Source organism: Sebastes fasciatus, chromosome 2, assembly GCF_043250625.1.
Source record: "Sebastes fasciatus isolate fSebFas1 chromosome 2, fSebFas1.pri, whole genome shotgun sequence".
Lineage (NCBI taxonomy): Eukaryota > Metazoa > Chordata > Actinopteri > Perciformes > Sebastidae > Sebastes > Sebastes fasciatus.
In genome coordinates this window covers 34,674,075-34,691,757 of record NC_133796.1, presented here as the reverse complement: position 1 = coordinate 34,691,757, position 17,683 = coordinate 34,674,075, and the positions used below count along the sequence as shown (strand labels likewise).

The following is a 17,683-nucleotide window of genomic DNA, read 5'->3' as shown; positions in this document are numbered from 1 at the left end:
GGGAACTTCCTGAGTGATTGCCGCTGTTTATTGTCTGCTGTGACTGTATTGTAAATACCGTAAATAAAGGTTTCTGTTATTTAAATCTGTTTCATTAGTCATTCATCTTGATTTCGTTTGCTCTTTTTATGCCAGCTCACAAGAACAACCCATTGTATTATATGCAAATAAACAGGAAGTTAAGCACAACATGTTCACATGCAAAAGGAATCACATTCATTAAATAGTGACTTTAGCAACTAAACATTGTAAATTAGCTAATTTGCAGCTGCAGGAGAGATGTGAGTCTCTTTTAAAAGATGATATTTTCTTGAGGTGATGTTTATGTGTGCTGATCAGTGTGGATGCGGTTGCATCTTATGTTTATCTGTGATAAAAAAAAAGGTTTAGTATAGCAGTGAATATAAAAAGGAAGATTAACTTCATACCCAACCACTCCGGGAACGCAATATCGGAAACACTACTGCAGAAATATTAAGTGAATATAAGTGATTTCTCAACAGGGCTGTTGGGCCAAATGATAAAAATCACCAACAGCTCTACCTGAATATTATAATTTTTAGCAATATGTCTAGTCCATTTAACTTAAGAAAATTTCCTAGTAAGCACACGGACACTCAGCCCTCTCTCTCATTTTCACTTGTACTCTAATGTGATAGGATATGATCATTTCTGTTTAATGGGTGTTTCCTCTTGAGTACCTCGTTGTTTATTTCCTGCGATGGTCTCAAACTTCAGTCACTGAACTGTTTACAGTAAACAACCCAGAGTTTGGGTCAGCTTACGGTGTTAAGGACACTTGATTTAATCAGACTCAGGTATCAGCGGTGATGTTGGGGGTTGGGGTCTTTAGTCAGCTCAGAGGGCTCAGGCTCTTCCTCATTAGAGGATAATCAGCACGACGGTCACGCCTGACCGCCTCCAGTTAGCTCTACTGAAGTCAGGCTTTAAAATCAAAATTATTAATGTGATGACACCGCTAAGCTTAACCAACGATGCACGTTTCCCTTTTCACTCTTCTGATTCACTGTGTGCCAGAATTTGTCACATCGAACACCTTGTTAAAGGGTCCATTTTTGACCGAAAGGCACTTAACATGCTAATTTTCACTTAAGCTAGCTTGTAAAGACAAAGAAAGACACTACTACACAAGAAACATAAGAAGCAGCACATTTGGAAAACAAAGACAACACTCAATTTTAAAGATGGACAGATGGACGATGGATGTTGTATCACATTTTCTTGCTGAGACGCTAAAATCAGGTCTACATGAACAAGGAGAAAATCAACAGGCCAGCTTCAAGACGTGTTATGCTCTGCAGCCATATGCCACACGCCTGCTATAAAGATTTTGGTCTAAAACTATGTCGCATTTACTTCACATAATTTACACCTTGACGCTATAACAGCTACCCCATTTAAAGACGTAATGTAATTTGTTTGTGAGTGCATGTTTGTTCAGAAATCATGCATGTTTTGGTCCAGGTGTGATATTCCTCTCTCTATCTTAGTCAACTAATCGGTCGTTTGGTCTTAGTCAACTATTTCTTAAGCCGATCAGTCGTTTTTTAATGTTTTTTTTCATACTGGTTGACTTATTTCTAAGAAACTTATGAGAATATCTCTGGTAAACACAAGATTTAAAGTGGTGCTTTTGTGTAGGGCTGTCCCGAATACCATTTTTGGGGCTTCAAAGCTTCAGTGAGAAATATTCAAAGGTATTTGAAGCTTCGGGACAGTGCCGCGCCGCACTACTGTACCCACACACTCCTTTAAACATAACAAACAGCGATATCCGTCTGAGAAATGACCAATAATAATTAATGTTAAATATGATAAATGAATAATGTTTTGGGATTATTCCTTTTTTCATGGGATATTTAGGGATTTATACATTATTATTTCTGGTCGAGGACAGCCCTAGTATTTCTACCCTCATCCAACACATGAATCAAGCATTTGCCCATTCATTTCCTGGTTGAAACTAGGGTTGGAAACTTTGTTTAAAGAGAGCGAAAGACGGTGCACAAGAAAGAAAATGTACTTGCAAGAAAGCAAATCTCTAAAGAAACCAAAACTTAATTTTATTGGTCCTCATTTCATTGTAGATACAACTACATTTCAAAAAGCAGCAGATAAATTCAGGTAGGGAAAGCACAAACTTACTGCTACAAACTGTACCAACTTTGAACTATTCTAATCTTGAGTGTCCATGTGGAATATTTCCCCCATCAATCAATCAACGTTATATTGAGGTTTTTCCTCCTCAATCCAGAAAGCAAACACAGAAGGAGTTAAACAAATGTGTTGGGTAAAGTCAGTTTGTTTTTCTACTTAAATACTGACTGACAAATGAGAGAGTAGGAAGCGTTGTGAAAGGACAAGGCCTGAGGCCAAAGAGCAGACAGTCCCTTGTCTAACACTGCTGGGTGTGTGTGTGTGTGTGTGTGTGTGTGTGTGTGTGTGTGTGTGTGTCTTTATGGGTCTTTGTGTGTGTGTGTGTAATAGAATAAGATAAAGACACTATTTCTTCGCTTCAGTCTTTTGTGTATTGTTTATTACATGCATTCCTGCACAGGCAGCCTGCCGGGCCGGATTCCAGCAGATTCTTGCTGAAATAACCATCTGCACACAAGGCATCCAGCCTTCTGGTATCTACATATAACTTCTCTGGACGTTACAAACTGTCGATCTAGTTTAATACATACTGATTCTTCTATTAACCAGCTGAATGATCTGCAGAAATCTGTAATACAGAAATACAGAGAGCACAGGATTAACTATGAGAAGACAAGAGGCCACTGCTGAGTGACTAATACACTGCACTACTGTTTGCACCATGGACAGTTGAGGTGTTGCCATGTGAATGACTAACTAGAGAGAGGGCACGGACAACCATTAACCTCACATAACTGCCTGCCTCTCTTCCAGCAGCTGCTCAACAGAGGCAAAGTCAACAAGCGGGGCTTCAAACAGCGTCGTCACTCTCACATGGTCGCTTTCCAGAATCAATGCAGCAGTGATCTGTTCCTGAGAGGCACGAGTGTCACAATCAAACATTGACGGGTATCAGGAGGAAGCACCAATTTGGGCCCAATTCATGATTGATCAGAACTGCTGCAAGTTTTTGACAGTGCAAAATCAATTACTGACCAATTATTTCTACTGTAGCTTATTTTTTTTTGCATATCACATTAAATATGCCTGCTTCCTTCCACCTCATGGAGCTTCATGGAGCTCATGAAAACTGCAAAAGTAGGCAGTAACATCTGACAGTGAGTGCTGACACTTCTGTACACACTCAATCACTCTCGGCATTTTAGATGCTGGAAAATGTATGTACGGCAGGGGAGTAGTGGCATGTTACCTTTCACTGATAGTTATACCCAGTATGGAGATAAAAAAAGGACTTGTATATAGAGTGGTGCAGAGAAGACATATTTTTGTAGGCCAACCAGGAAGTTAGCATCTCCCTGGTTCCAACGACAAAAAGCCAATGGGATTTTTTCATTGGATTTTGGATTATTGTAGAAAATAAGCTCTGTGGTAAACAAACGTTTATGATACTTACAAGTTTTGTTCCCTAAAATGATCATCACAAATAAACACCACTTTTATGATTGTTAGCGTAAATGCAATAGAGTACTACAGGAATGAAATGAGTTAGCATTTTAGCACTTCTGGTTCCCTCGTCTGGAAGAGTGTTTTTTTTTTAATGGGTCTGAAATAAGGTCTGTGGTTAACACAAGCTTAAGATATTTTAACATGTTGTCCTACGATATAAAAAATACGTCAGTTAATATCCCGTTTGTGAATTTTGAAGCTCGTTAGTGTCTTAAAAAAGGCGATTGCTAACAAGTGGCTAAATGAGACTACTAAACGTCATCACACCTTTACAGCCTTGTTGTGTATACTCGCACTCATGCGACTGGGGTGTAGTTCGTTTACAGCCTAACGTTAGCTTTTTATTTCGGGCGATTGCATTCACACTTCAAAAATAATAAAAGTGTTGTTCATTTGTGGAGATTATATGGCTGAATAAAATGTGTAAGTATCATAAACCTGTGTTTGCCACACAGCTTATTTTCTGCAATAATCCAAAAGCCAATGGAAAAATCCTATTGGCTTTTTGTCGAGGGAACCAGGGTGATGCTAACTTCCTGGTTGGTCTACAAAAATACGTCATCCCTGCAGCACTCTATTGCCAGAAGTAAAAAGCTAACTTTAGGCTAAAAACAAACTACACCACAGTCGCATGAGCGCCAAGTTTGCATGATGAAGTTTCTTAGTCTCATTTAGCCACTTGTTAGCAACCGTCTTTTTTTAAGACCCGTAAAATCTTCAAAATTTGCGAGTGGGATATTTATTGACGTATTTTATGTCGTAGAACAAAACGTTAAAATCTTTTAAGCTTGTGTCAACCACGGATCTCTTTTCAGGCATCTAACTAAAACCCACTAAAAAAAAAACATTGACTTTGAGACAAGTAAACCGGAAGTGCTAAAATGCTAACTAATTTCTGGGTTTGTAGGAATCATTCCTATACCACTCTTATGATGCTTTCATATTGTTGTCTTACTCCATTACTGGATAATTGCTTGTTGGTGCAAGTTGTTTGCTTAACCTTTCACCAATGTTCACTCCCACTTTTTCTCTCGGGAAGAGCTGGACTGGTTTTCCTGGTGTTATATTTTACAAAGTAATCATGCTGAAACACTAAAAACACCACGTAATGTTAGTTTAAATATGTTTTAGATATCTGACAGCCTTGGGTACATATTTGCTGCCACCATGGTCCATTCATTCATTCATTCATTCATGAGTCATCCATTTAAGGAAACCACAATGTCACATGTGCATCCACCTCCAAAAAATGCAAGTCAGCTAGGTCAGAGCTCAAACGCTCAGTCAACCTGAAAACTAAAAGAGCACGGGTTTGCTGGCTTTGTGCTCAGATTGTAAATAAACTCCTTCAGTTATCCATCTACCTCTCCTATTCTACGTGCCTGTCTGCTTTCCTTCTCTCTCCAATCGTCAATCTTCTTTTATAGTGCCTGCCAAATTAAAATGCAAAGCAAACAGGTAGACTGTCAGACATCATATTCTCCCTTTTATGTCAGCATGTAATCTATTTTCTTTGGCTGTATGGCACAAGTAAAACCCAAGACAACCATTCACACTGGCACAAGTGCTCTTTTGCAGTAGTGCCATACTACATATTCATATTTAGTCTGATATATTCACAGCTTGGAGGATCGCAATATTTCACTTTACAACTAATAACACTAAAGCTGAATTTATGCTTCTCTGTCGAGTTGTTTCACTGCTCCTGCAGTAGATGCCTACGGCGTGGGAACTGATTTATAGTTCAGCGTAGGATTTAACCCGTAGATTGTCGTGGCACCGCTGCCTCGCTAGATGGATGTGTCGTACATTATCAGGCCGTGTCGTGCCTTTATTATCCACCCAAAGTAATTGGGGTTTACCTTCATTTATTCCTTTTGTTACAGACAGAGCTGATCGTGGTTAGAAGAAGCTTTCAATGGAAATGGCTTTGCAAGATCACAAAATACACATTTGTCTACTGAAAAGGAGGATTATTAAGCATGTTTTTCAACCTCCTCCATGTTGTCTTCCCTATCAACAAATACTACCAGCAATGGAAAAATGTAGGAGGGCAGACAAAGCTGTCCAATTATAATTCTTGTGGTTTCCGTGTAGCCTCTGTTGCCCCGCACGAAGATACCACAACATCAACACAGAGGCATAAATCTGACTTAAGCTGTTGAGTGAAACGTTACCCACCCATATTTTCCAAACCAGTCAGGACAGTCCAATCCACTTACGTTAAAACCACAAGATTGCTTCTCTGACTGTTTAGACAAATGTCCACACTGCAAACAGATTTTTTATCATGTGCAGTAACCATCATGGCACTGAAGCCAGAGGAAAACGAGAGACCATCTTGTGATGGGATCACACCACCAGCCGTGAAGCCAAAGTGGAACAGGGGCGTAAAGTGTAGGGGGGCCGGTGGGCCTTGCTCGGACCACGCCCTTCCTCAAACTCGACCATCATTTTGCTCTCAACTACACCTGTTTTGTGACTGTATCTTACAGGGTTGCGACGCTATCGCAGTGACAAAATCTGTCCACAGACAGAAATATAAACACCTGGCAAAGTACTCAAAACCGCTTCTGTCAGAACCACATTTTGCTATGATGACACACACACAGACTCACATGGTGAAAACAATACCAGCATCGCTGGTAATAATGTTGACTGTCTGCGAATACACAGTGCGATCTGTCCAGTGTCATTACTTGGGCTGCACGATACATCGTTTCAGCATCAACATTGCAATGTGTGCATGCGCTGCAGGCACATTGCAGGATGTGCGATGACGCCAAATTAACTCAAACACGTCATGCTAACTTGCTGCTTGTAGCATAACTTTTGCTACAAAAGGAAAACTCGCACAGTTCTCCATGAGCAGCAATCTTGTTTGCCTAGGTGCAAGGTTTCATGCCAAGGACAGTGTGTTGGTTACCAAAAACAGCAACCACCCTACACAAAATGGTTGACACTATTCCAAATGTGGTTGCCGAGGGCAACAGGCCAACCATGACTGTCAAACCGTGAGGGCCCTAATACGATTGCCTGTAACTGAATGCTAAAACTGACTTTTTGCTCATAATTGGTAGATTTAATGTTTCTCGTAACTAATAATGCAGATGTGAACCAGTTTTGAAGTCAAGCTATAAAAATGTAGAGCAGACAAAACATCTAGTACTAGTTTCTTTCTTTAGTAATGTTTTCACTATTGAACAACTGAAAACACATATTGCCTAATAAACTACGCCATGATATTTATATGTTCTGGAGAATCAAACAACTAAAGCCTGTAATCCCAGTTAATTTCTTATCCATGCTCAGTAAAAAGAACTGGACATGATCACTGGGAGCCTGAAATTACAACACGCCAGTGGTCTATAAACTGAAGCTGCTTTGATGGGAAAATGCTTTAAACTAAAATGGATATAACATTGCTGTTACCATGTGTGCTCAGGCGGGGAGATGAAACAGGATAGTAGAACGCTGATAGTATTAACCCTTTGAACTCTGCAATAGTAACAGTCCACCAGTGCCTATATTGGTATTTTTGCTTATTGTAATGCAATTTCTTAGAGTATCTTAAAATGCTTCATATACCTAAAATCTGCACAACCTATGCTAAAAGGTTAGACAAGTCAATAAACTATAATAATTGATAAAAGCATTGAAATTGTGTCATACATTAAAAAAAAAAAACTACATACAAAACAGATAACATTTTTTTTACAAAATATACACAAAAAACATATTGATCCAAAGGATTTCTAAATGTAGAAAGAAAGAAAATATTTCTTGACACTCCATAAGTTATTTGAATTATGCAAATTTTTTTGTTTTTGAGATAAGCTCATTTTTACAAGCAGATCGAGTACAAAGGCGTTGTAAAAGTTTAATTACGTTTCGCACGTAACAACGTAATGACGTCGTCATGAGCGTACAACATGATGACGCAAAAGACAGAAGCCATAGCTTTTTGCTGCAAAAAGAATGAATTCTCCAGCTATTATGATTTCTATTTTACATTGATTTAAACAGGATCATACAAACAACGTTATCCCACGGCCATTACGGGACAATACTCTGGCGCCACCGCGTGTTGTCACCATGTTTTGTACGGCACGTAACGTGACGTAATGAAGTCATCATGAGAGTACAACATGATGACGTTAGCTTTCTGCTGCGTAAAGAATGAATGATCTAGCTATTATGTTTTTTTATTATACACAGATTTAAACAGGATCATGCACACAACGATCTCCAACGGCCATTACGGAGCTATACTCTGGCACCACCGCATGTTGTCACAATGTTTTGTACAGCACGTAACGTGACGTAATGATGTCACCATGAGTGTACAACATAATGACGCGATAGACAGAAGCCTTAGCTTTCTGCTGTAAAAAGAATGAATGCTCCAGCTATTATGGTTTTTATTTTAGATCGATTTAAACAGGAACTGGCACACAACGATCCGTTGTTAAAGGGCTGTGGAAAGACAACAATTACTACTTTTTTCATACAGTATTGACATTTGTATTGAAGTTCCACTTGATCATCTGTTTCCACTTTGGACTGCAGCAACGTTGTCCTTTGTGGATGTTCTCTCATTTACTCGTCAATATCAAAAGTGATGCATGTGTCATCCGAGAGAGGCGACGGCTTCTCTTTGATTCTACAGATGATAGCGGGTTCTGCAGTATGATTAGGCCAACAGGGACGGTGTCTCAGAACCACCCACCGCCACCACCACGCATCAAGCATTGATGTAGCTCTGAGGAATTCCCACACATCACGTCTTCGCAGACCTTTCTTGCTCTACGATAAGATCAACTCAAAAACATATCTCTATAAAAGACAGCTAAAATCAAGCTTACAGCATGTTTTCAAGTTTAGAACAGCTTGAACATATCACAATTTCATATCACTGTCTGTACGCTGGCATATTAATCAGCCATTTGTACATGGAAATTGCAGTGTGTAAGTTGCAGTGAAAAGATCACCAGTGTCAGGAACAAGTGAAGCGAGAGTGATTAACGAGGTCATGTTGCTTATGAGTGGATGAGTGAAGACAGCACTGAAAGCAATTGTGTGTTAAACATACTAATGCAATTTGACAGGGCTTCGTTATTACAACAGCAACAACACGAAAATAAAATCAAACCTATCAAAATCAGCTTGAATTGACTCGTAGTTTTCCGTGGCTTTTCTTTCTAAGAACACAGAGGACGATACTTCAAACCGAAGGCAAATGAGACAGCATTTTTGCAGCACTCAAGACTGTGCTGCACCACAAAAGCTGACAATATCTTTATAGCTTGTGTGGGGGAGAGCTGAGTGTAACCTGGGCTCGCATCCCAGGAAAAGATGGATCACCAGTCTCTGGCAGAGCAGCAACTGTGCAACAAGCATTCAATGTGTGCTCTTTTCTGCTGTAATTGGCAATTCGCTAGTGAGAAATCCACTCAGTGCTATAAAAACTAAAGCAGAGTTGCACATTCTTTTGACCCACGATACGACTTCACAGCTGAAATGACAAACGTCGCATTTAGTCGGCTTTACAAATAATAGCTGCAGGAAATAAAGGAGGTGATGTTCTCAGGATGGGTGGATCAATATTGACTATAGAAAAGCAGGTCAATTTCAGATGCTTTGTTTGCTCATTCTAACCCGTTGTATCTCAAGTAAACCGCAAGCTGTCAGAAAAACCACCTCGCTGCGCTTTGACGTTTGAAAAAGAGCAAATAAAACAGCAGCAAGCGGTTTTAATTAATGATGTTTACAGAGACGGTGCAGGTCGGTGAGCGAAGTGAGCTGTTGTTTCCATTGCTACCAACATATTTCTCAGGTGCCTCTTAAGCACTGCCGTTGGCTGACAGCTGCATTTGAACCGCAGCATTTTGTTCCTGTTGGAGATGAAGAGACGATCCAAACGCTGTTCAAACCTTCCACCCACAAGCAGCTCCAGATGACACTTCTCTCACTACGGATTTTACAAAAAAAAACTATAGAACACAATACAAAACACTTAACCCATTACAGCAAGGCTTTTTCTAATGCAGACCTGTTAAAACCTGCATCTACACCACTTAACAGATTTTAATGTAAGCCTACTTCAGGCTAAGTGTGCAATAGGCAGCTGTCGGAAAATTTAAATTACTGCATTGAACTTGAGGCTGCACACTAATGACTATTGTCATAAACAATTAGTCTGCCGGTTATTTTCTCGATTAATCATTTGGCCTACATAACATGGTTTAAAGGCGATGCCATCAAGTGACCAACAGTCCAAAACCCAAAGATATTTCATTTACTATAATGTTAAGACATGTAAAAGCAGCACATTTTCACATGGGATTTTTTACTCCAAAAACGTTATCAACAATTAATAGATTATCAAAATAGTTGCCGATTAATCTTATTTTAATCGACTAATTGACGAATTGTTGCAGCTCTACTGTGTACAGACCTAGCAGTCTAAGATCAGAATAAAGGCCTTTACACACCGGGGGCATGACGAATAAACGAAATGAAAATTCAAAATACTCACATGCGAATATTTCGACCCAAAACTATTCATACCGGCAGCGATGCAAGTTTGTGAGATTTGCGGAGGCCGAGGACTAACTACCGGGATCCTATTGACCCAGAGCAGCATCTGGCAGTCTGTCTGCGGCAAATTGTTCTATAGCCTAAACTACTGTGAGCTATTCTATTGAATGTCCTTTTAGCCAAATGCTCTGAGTGAATTTGCCTCTGGTAAACAGTTACACTCTGATGTCTAGTGCTTTTATTGTGAAAGGTAAGAACAAAATGAGTGAATCTGGTCTGTGCTGCCTTTGTCAAGGTTGAAAGGAGTAATAAAGTTTGCCGTCCTGGTTCGGACTACGTAGCCTCCATGTTGTTGTACACTACAGTGAACGTTTTGAATATGTCCGTTCCGCGCAATAAGCTCAGAAAAATAATAATGTTGCATTTTTGCACCGTAATATTTGCATTCTGTGTGAAAGAACTCATGACAAAAACAGTTCCAAAAAATATTCACGTACAAATTAACCACACAAAAAAACGCCCTGTGTTTAAAGGCCTTAAGGGACAACAAACTTGACTACCCCAATTTTTTTTTACATGTTTTATGCATTAATTCTTCCTTTTAAATGTCTTCCTGTTAAATGCAGTAAAAAAAAAAGTCCGCTGTGTGCAATCGCATTGATCTGAATTTACAAGTACTGACTAGCATCTGGAAGTCAGGTCATGTATGTAATGATGCTTTTCTGCAGACTCTCAAATGTCGGATGTTGGAGCTTCCAACCGGCGCTTAAACAAGCCCAACCCCCATCACTTAGGGAGAACCACTTCAAATAGATCTCAACCTTGGGGAAACGACGCTGTATGATGTTTTTAACTACAAAGGTGCCCCATCTCATCTCATCTCAACCTACCTAATGACACTAACTACATTATGAGGCTTAATATGGACTCTCCACTGCACTAAGGGAATTAAGGAATGCATACACTTCTCATTTAGCATAAGTAAAAACCAAGGATAGGAGTGCATATGGGGGTGTATTATTCACCCAAAGTAAATGGCTTCATTCGGGTGCTTTTAAGGTGCCTGAAAGCCTTCAAAGTACCAGCTACCTTTAAGGATGTGGGCTAAATCCCTTCTTACTTTGCCATCAGCTGGTGTGAGGCCATGAGATGACGGGAGCCTTACAAAGCCAACATAATCCCCTTGTCCTGGACTAATCTGATGCCCTGGACCTCTAAACAAACATTGTTAGATTCTCTTCCTCCACACAGTTTCTTTGATATCCAGCCTGATGTGGAACAGATTTTTAAAAGGTGAACGGCTGGTCAAAACTAACTCAAAACTTCCACTGTTTTTGCAGATCCCTGAGACTCAATGTTTCCTTAACAGTGTCCTCACTTGTACCATAAATTGTTTCCATTCTCCCCGTTAAAAAAAAGGACACACCCCAGCAGCTCAGTTATCACAAAAACCAAACTGGTGAATGAGGAAATAGTTGTTTCCTCAAGTGGCATTGCTCTCATGTTCACCTCGGGCTCTCATCCAAGGGTTGGGCAAATTTACACATCTCCAACAACTATGAAATGTCATGTTATTGTGTGGAGCTTAGAGTGTTAAATTTCTCTTCCACTTTACAAATGATGGCTCTGTCAGATTGTATAAAGTGTGTCTGGTGTGCTACAACAAGGCTGCTAACACCCTTTACAATGGTTAGAACAAATTACTACTAAAAAAAAGGTAATCAGATGGAGAGGAACTGCCTTTGAAAAGGTAGTCAGCTGGAAAGGAAGCAGTACAAGCTTACTGCAAGGCAAGTTTCTTCTTAAGAAGAGATAGAAAAGAACAAATGAACATGTTTGCACTGAAGAAGCACTACAATTATTAACAGGAACACCAGGGCGCCAATAATTATTTTGCCAGCTACATCATTTCAATTTTGGGAAAGAAAAAACCTGGCAACGTGAAATCCTCTGGGATCGACAGAGTTATATTACTACTGCTTGTATTGATTTCATTATGACGAGTACACAAGAAGAATAAGTAATAATGGGTCTCAACGTAAAACACCCTTAAAATGTATAAAATCAATACAAAAAGAGTCAGCAATGAATCAATACTACCAAACACTCTTACAGGCTAAGTGAAAGGCTTGAATCATTTATAGGCACAGCTGACAAATTGCAGTAGCTCTAGTAAAGTTGATCTTCTCGCTACTCCCTGGACCAAAACAGTATTTTGTGGCTGTCGGAGTAAAAAGGTGAAAGACTGAAGCAGTTTATTGGTGAGAGACCCTCACAATTAATTTTTGAGGTGCTGTGTGTGCGATCCTTTTGTCTACTGGGTTGCCATTACTTCCTGTATGACACCTGAAATCATTATCAACTACCAGGTCTGGCAACAATGGTTGTTACATACCAAGGCTACACTTCAACTCCTCTGCGATAAAACGTTAAGAACTTCTAAAAACACAAGTCTGCTTTTACCTAACTGGATGGTAAACTAAGAAAAAAGCTGAACTAAGAACATCCAAAATACTGAATGATTGCATGGTGCAAATCAGCCATGACACACTGGAACTAAGTGGATTAATGGTACAGTGATTACCACAATTGTGCGTAGGAGGATTACTATCTTGCATTTACAGTATGTTAAGGTTTTCCTTTATCAGTGTCACCAGCTCAGAGCTATTGCCACACCCGGAAAAGGGAGCTGCCAAACTGATATTTAAAATTAACTGCAGGATTAGCTGGAAACCTTTAAGGCTCTTTGGTAACAAGTTAAATGTTTCACTGCCAAATATTCAAAGTTTCCTCTCTCTCTATCAGGTGATTGGTGCATTTATCTGAACAAATAGCATCAATAGTAGGTGATTAAGCTGGTCAGCATCAACTTAAGTGAAAAAAAAGTCCATTCTATCTGAACTGTGTGCTGGCAAGAATTTGACAATACGATGCATATCATGATACTGGGGTTACGATTCAATACATTACAACATATAGCTATATATTGTAATTTTTTTTATCTAATTTTAGGAAAACTGTCATAGTATAAAGACAAGGCTCCATTGTATTCACCATATTTCAGAAGCCTTCATTCTCTGGCTGAAGATAGATTACAACACTATCTAGCGGTCGAGGGTTTAAACAACACAAAATGAACAAATGCCTGCCACGAATCTTTGCATGTAAACTATTAATTAAAAATCAATAGCGTTTTTGAGAATCTTTAAAGCATCACAAAACACAATATCACGATACTCAACTTTATCATTATTTTCTTACACCCCTACTGAACTCGCTAACATTGAAACACATATGGCAGCTCTCACCTTCATTTGTGAGCAAAATTTGGTGGGTAGTACACCCAACTAATACTGGATTTTTGAGGCTGATACCGATATTTGGGGTTTGAAAAAATCCAATAACGATATATCAATAGTATTTCTTTTACATATAAGAGACACGGGTAGATTTTTTTTCTTTAAAAATTGTTACAAGACGTATTCCTTTTAAATATTAAGTTTTCAGGTCTCTGTCTGTGGTGAACAAACTATGTAAAGGTGACACTGTTTCTACATTACATTAAAACTAATTTGGCATTTATATACTGAAATGTCTTGTTACTTATCGGCCGACATATTCACCTAGCCTATACCTCCAATAACCTCTTGGCAGATTTATTTAGTTAACACTTTAGGCCAAATTGTATTTGGCGTTTTCACAGACTGACGAGGGGTGTAAATCACAAGTTTCATCACGATACGATATTATATTGATTCTTTGGACAACGATACGATATTTGCTGATATCACAAAGTCTGCCGCGATACGATTTGATTCAAATCAGGGGCCTGCAATCAACACGAGACAATATAATTTTGCACATTTAAGAAAATTAGTTACCTTTATCAACTCACAAAAAGCTACTTAACTATGATTTGACAATTGTATTACTGAGCTCTTCCAGAAAAACAATCTATTTTTAATAAAAATAATAAATATAAAGTTGGAATTTCAAAATAAAGGCGTACCTTAAAGTATCGATATTCTTACTTTGCATCGATATTGGATCGTTGATAACCGAATCGATATATCGATCCAGATCGATGTATCATAACACCCCAACAACTGACCCTCTCTCAAATATGTCCCTGTGAGGTAATGCTAAACACTCACTTAGACTAGATGTCCATTCATTTAGTCACACCAGATGGAGGACCTTAACAGTTGCACTGTAAGCACTAAGCAGTTGAACTAGTAAAAACAGAAACACAAATAACATACATGAACAACCTGTCATATTGGCAGTGGTGCATTGGAAACAATGACAACTTTAACTTGTAATCAAACCCAAATCTCACACTTTTATCCCACACAACCTGTCATTTTGCCTATAATAATATAAGTAGTGCTACATGTAGGGGTTGAATAGTTAACAACCGTTTTGAAGAAACTTTTCTTTCATGTTTTGTAGTTAACCATAGAGAGAAATTATGAAATCCAGCAAGTTTGGGCTATTTTATCAAGAGTACTGGACTGCAGACTACTTGGCCAGTCTTTAATGTGGCGCTGTCATACTCCATGGAGCAGCACAGACCACAGGGTTAGCCCTTAGTGGTCTTGTAAAAAAAAAAAAAAAAATAGTGCTTTAATTGAATGACTCACTTGAGGGAGATGGGACAGCCCCAACAACATGAGCCAACAAAAAGAATAATCTGGAGAGAAGAAGGGTCCCACATTGATTAATCCACCATTTTAATGAGTTTTCTAGATGTAACACCAGTTTAGTGTAAAACAAACTGTTTGATACAGTGCGGAAGTGGTTCAAATAGTCACTCTCACACATATATTCTCACATTGTGTTGAAACCTCAAGAGTGTTTCATTTTCTGTTTATCTTGAGATCAAAAACCCCCTCTCACTGGGGGTGCCCAGCCTGGGAAACACTGGAGACACACTGCTGGAATCTAAAGCTTGTCCAACTAATGTCTCCTCATCACATTATGTTGTCTAACACTTAACTATAAAAGCACAATTATAAATACAAGCATGGAACTGTGTTTTTTAACGGTTGATAGCCGTTACTCTCCTCAAGCTGACCGTTACTACCCGTGTGAGTTTAAACTGTATCAGTTAGCTAGCTCGTGCTCTAACGTTACTTAGCTACCAGTTACTTAGCTACCAGTTACTTAGCTACCACTTAGAACTTGAAGAAGCTAGCATGGCTAACTCAGCTCGGTGTAATGAGCTAATGTGTGACTCTAGTGCTGCTAGCTGCTGGCAGAGTGAAACAATGAGCTCAGAGTGCAGTCAGTCAGGCTTGGCTAGCTCTCCTGCTGCTGCATGCTGTGTTGGCTATCTGGTGTGAAGCTAGCCAGCTCCGCTTTGCACGCAAAGGAAGGAAGGCTAAATGGCTAACGAGTCGTAGCCACTATCAACAATGAGAGAGAGACAGATGTAGTAACTTACCGACTTAGCTAGCCACTCCTATTCCAAACCCTGCTCTGTCCATGGTGGTGTGCACCCCGTGAAGAGAACAAATCAAGAGTGTGGGTTATTATAATAAAACCTCTGTGGAGCAGCAGAAAGCAGCGCTCTCTCCCCAAGACATCCAGCACCAGAGAGAGGAGGAGGCCACTATTCACTGGACTTCTGCCATCACACTTCCAGAGACCGTCCTCAGCGACAACAACCCGAGTCCGGAGGGCATTGTGTTTTTATCGGTGCCGTCTCAGAGCCTCGATACAAGTCCACAGTCCTCTCCTCCAGCGACCTTCAGGTGATTAATCCCCCAGCGAGCAGCGTACCATCCCGGTTAGTATTCCTCCTCCGTGTTCACCGTGTCTGGATGATGAGTGCCGCCGTGGTGCTGCTGCTTCTTCTTCGTGTGGGAACTGATACAATGTAGCCAACCAGCAGCAGCAGCAGCAGCAGCAGCGCGGGAGCAGCGGGGAGGAAACCCAGGAGGAGGCGCTCCGGGTCGGACTGAACTGTCACCACACTCCCACAGAGCACCGGGGGTAAAGACATGGAGCTGGATCCACCACCACACGGAATGGACTGGGGGTTCATTTGTTTGTTCAGAGGGGGAATAATCCACCAGCTAGCGCAGGGGTCAGCAACCTTTACTATCAAAAGAGCCATTTTAGGCAAAAAAATCTGTCTGGAGCCGCAAAACATTTGAGCATTTCGATGAAGGTAACACAGTTTATAGTCTAAGAATATAGTATATAAGTCTAATGCAGTGAGGGCCAAAGTGCAAATGTACGACGGAGTATTAGGGTCACATTGAGGGAAAAAACATCTGAGATTTACAGAATAAAGTCATAAGTTTACGAGAAAAAAGTCATAACTTTACGAGAAAAAAAAGTCGTAATATTACGAGAATGAAGTCATAACTTTACGAGATAAAAAGTCGTAATATTACGAGAATTAAGTTATGACTTTACGAGAAAAAAGTAAGTCGTAATATTTCGAGAATAAAGTCTTTAAGAGAAAAAAAGCCGTAATATTACGAGAATAAAGTCATAACTTTACGAGAAAAAAAGTCGGAATATTACGAGAATAAAGTCACAACTTTACGAGAAAAAAAGAAAATAACACGTAAAATTACTACTTTGTAATATTACAACTTTATTCTCATAATACTACGACTTTTTTTCTCTTAAACTTATGACTTTATTCTCATAATATTATGACGGAGCCGCAGGTTGCAGACCCCTGAGCTAGCGCAACTACAGTGGTGGAAGAAGTACTCAGATACTTCACTTAAAGGTCCCATAATGAGCACAGTATGGGGACTTTGCTTAAAGCAACCCAAACATTCATTATAGTAGCCATTAGACCTGCAGTATATTTTTTGCATCTTTGGGTAAAAATTCGCTAATAACCTTTCAGCATATAGTAATTCAAGTGTTCTGAGAGAAAACTAGACTTCTGCTCCTCCTCATGGATCTGTTTTCAGGCTTTAGAAAAATCTAAAGCCTGTAATATTTGCTCCATTTCTACCCAGTGCTGTTTTAATGTAATTGATCAAAAAAGCCCTATAGTAGATGATTTATTAAACATGAATAAAGGTGTTATTTACAGCTTAGAAACCCTATATAGACTGCATTATTAGAAAGAAGTACCGTTAAAGCACTCTATTATGAACACTTAATGACACATAATCTGTTAAATGCGTTTGGTTTAGAGAGTGAATGTAATCATGACACACTAATTGTAAAGTAGTCCTTGTCATCTGTAAATACCTGCTGGTTCACTGTCGTCCAACAGTATCAAATGCTCGTCTTGTTGAGTGTCAACACTCTTAATACTCTGATTACACAAACAGAAAACAATGGTGAGGTTAAAACTTGATCTTCACGCTTCAGGGCAAATTGGACACGTTACCTTTTACGGCTATCTAAGCCATGTTCTAATTTCACTGAAGTGAATCCGTTAACAAACAACGAGGAGGCAAAAATCTCTGAGAACAGTGAGCCGGAAAATAAAAAGCTTCCAACAACAATGACCCTTTCATATATGTTAGGATTCCAACTC

The 17,683-nt window shown here is 39.5% G+C and overlaps 1 protein-coding gene across 3 annotated transcripts in view; it reads right to left on the bottom strand.

The window, feature by feature from the left end:
- The window catches only part of znf609b (zinc finger protein 609b), a 102,624-nt gene extending 86,293 nt beyond the window's left edge, over positions 1–16,331 (bottom strand). Inside the window, exon 1 of one of the 3 annotated variants that reach the window (XM_074621922.1) lies at positions 15,611–16,331. The gene's annotated coding sequence lies outside the window, so the exon portion shown is untranslated. The remainder of the gene's footprint in view (positions 1–15,610) is intronic. The other 2 variants (XM_074621932.1, XM_074621916.1) reach the window with 2 other exon arrangements.
- Between the last annotated feature and the right edge of the window lie 1,352 nt (positions 16,332–17,683).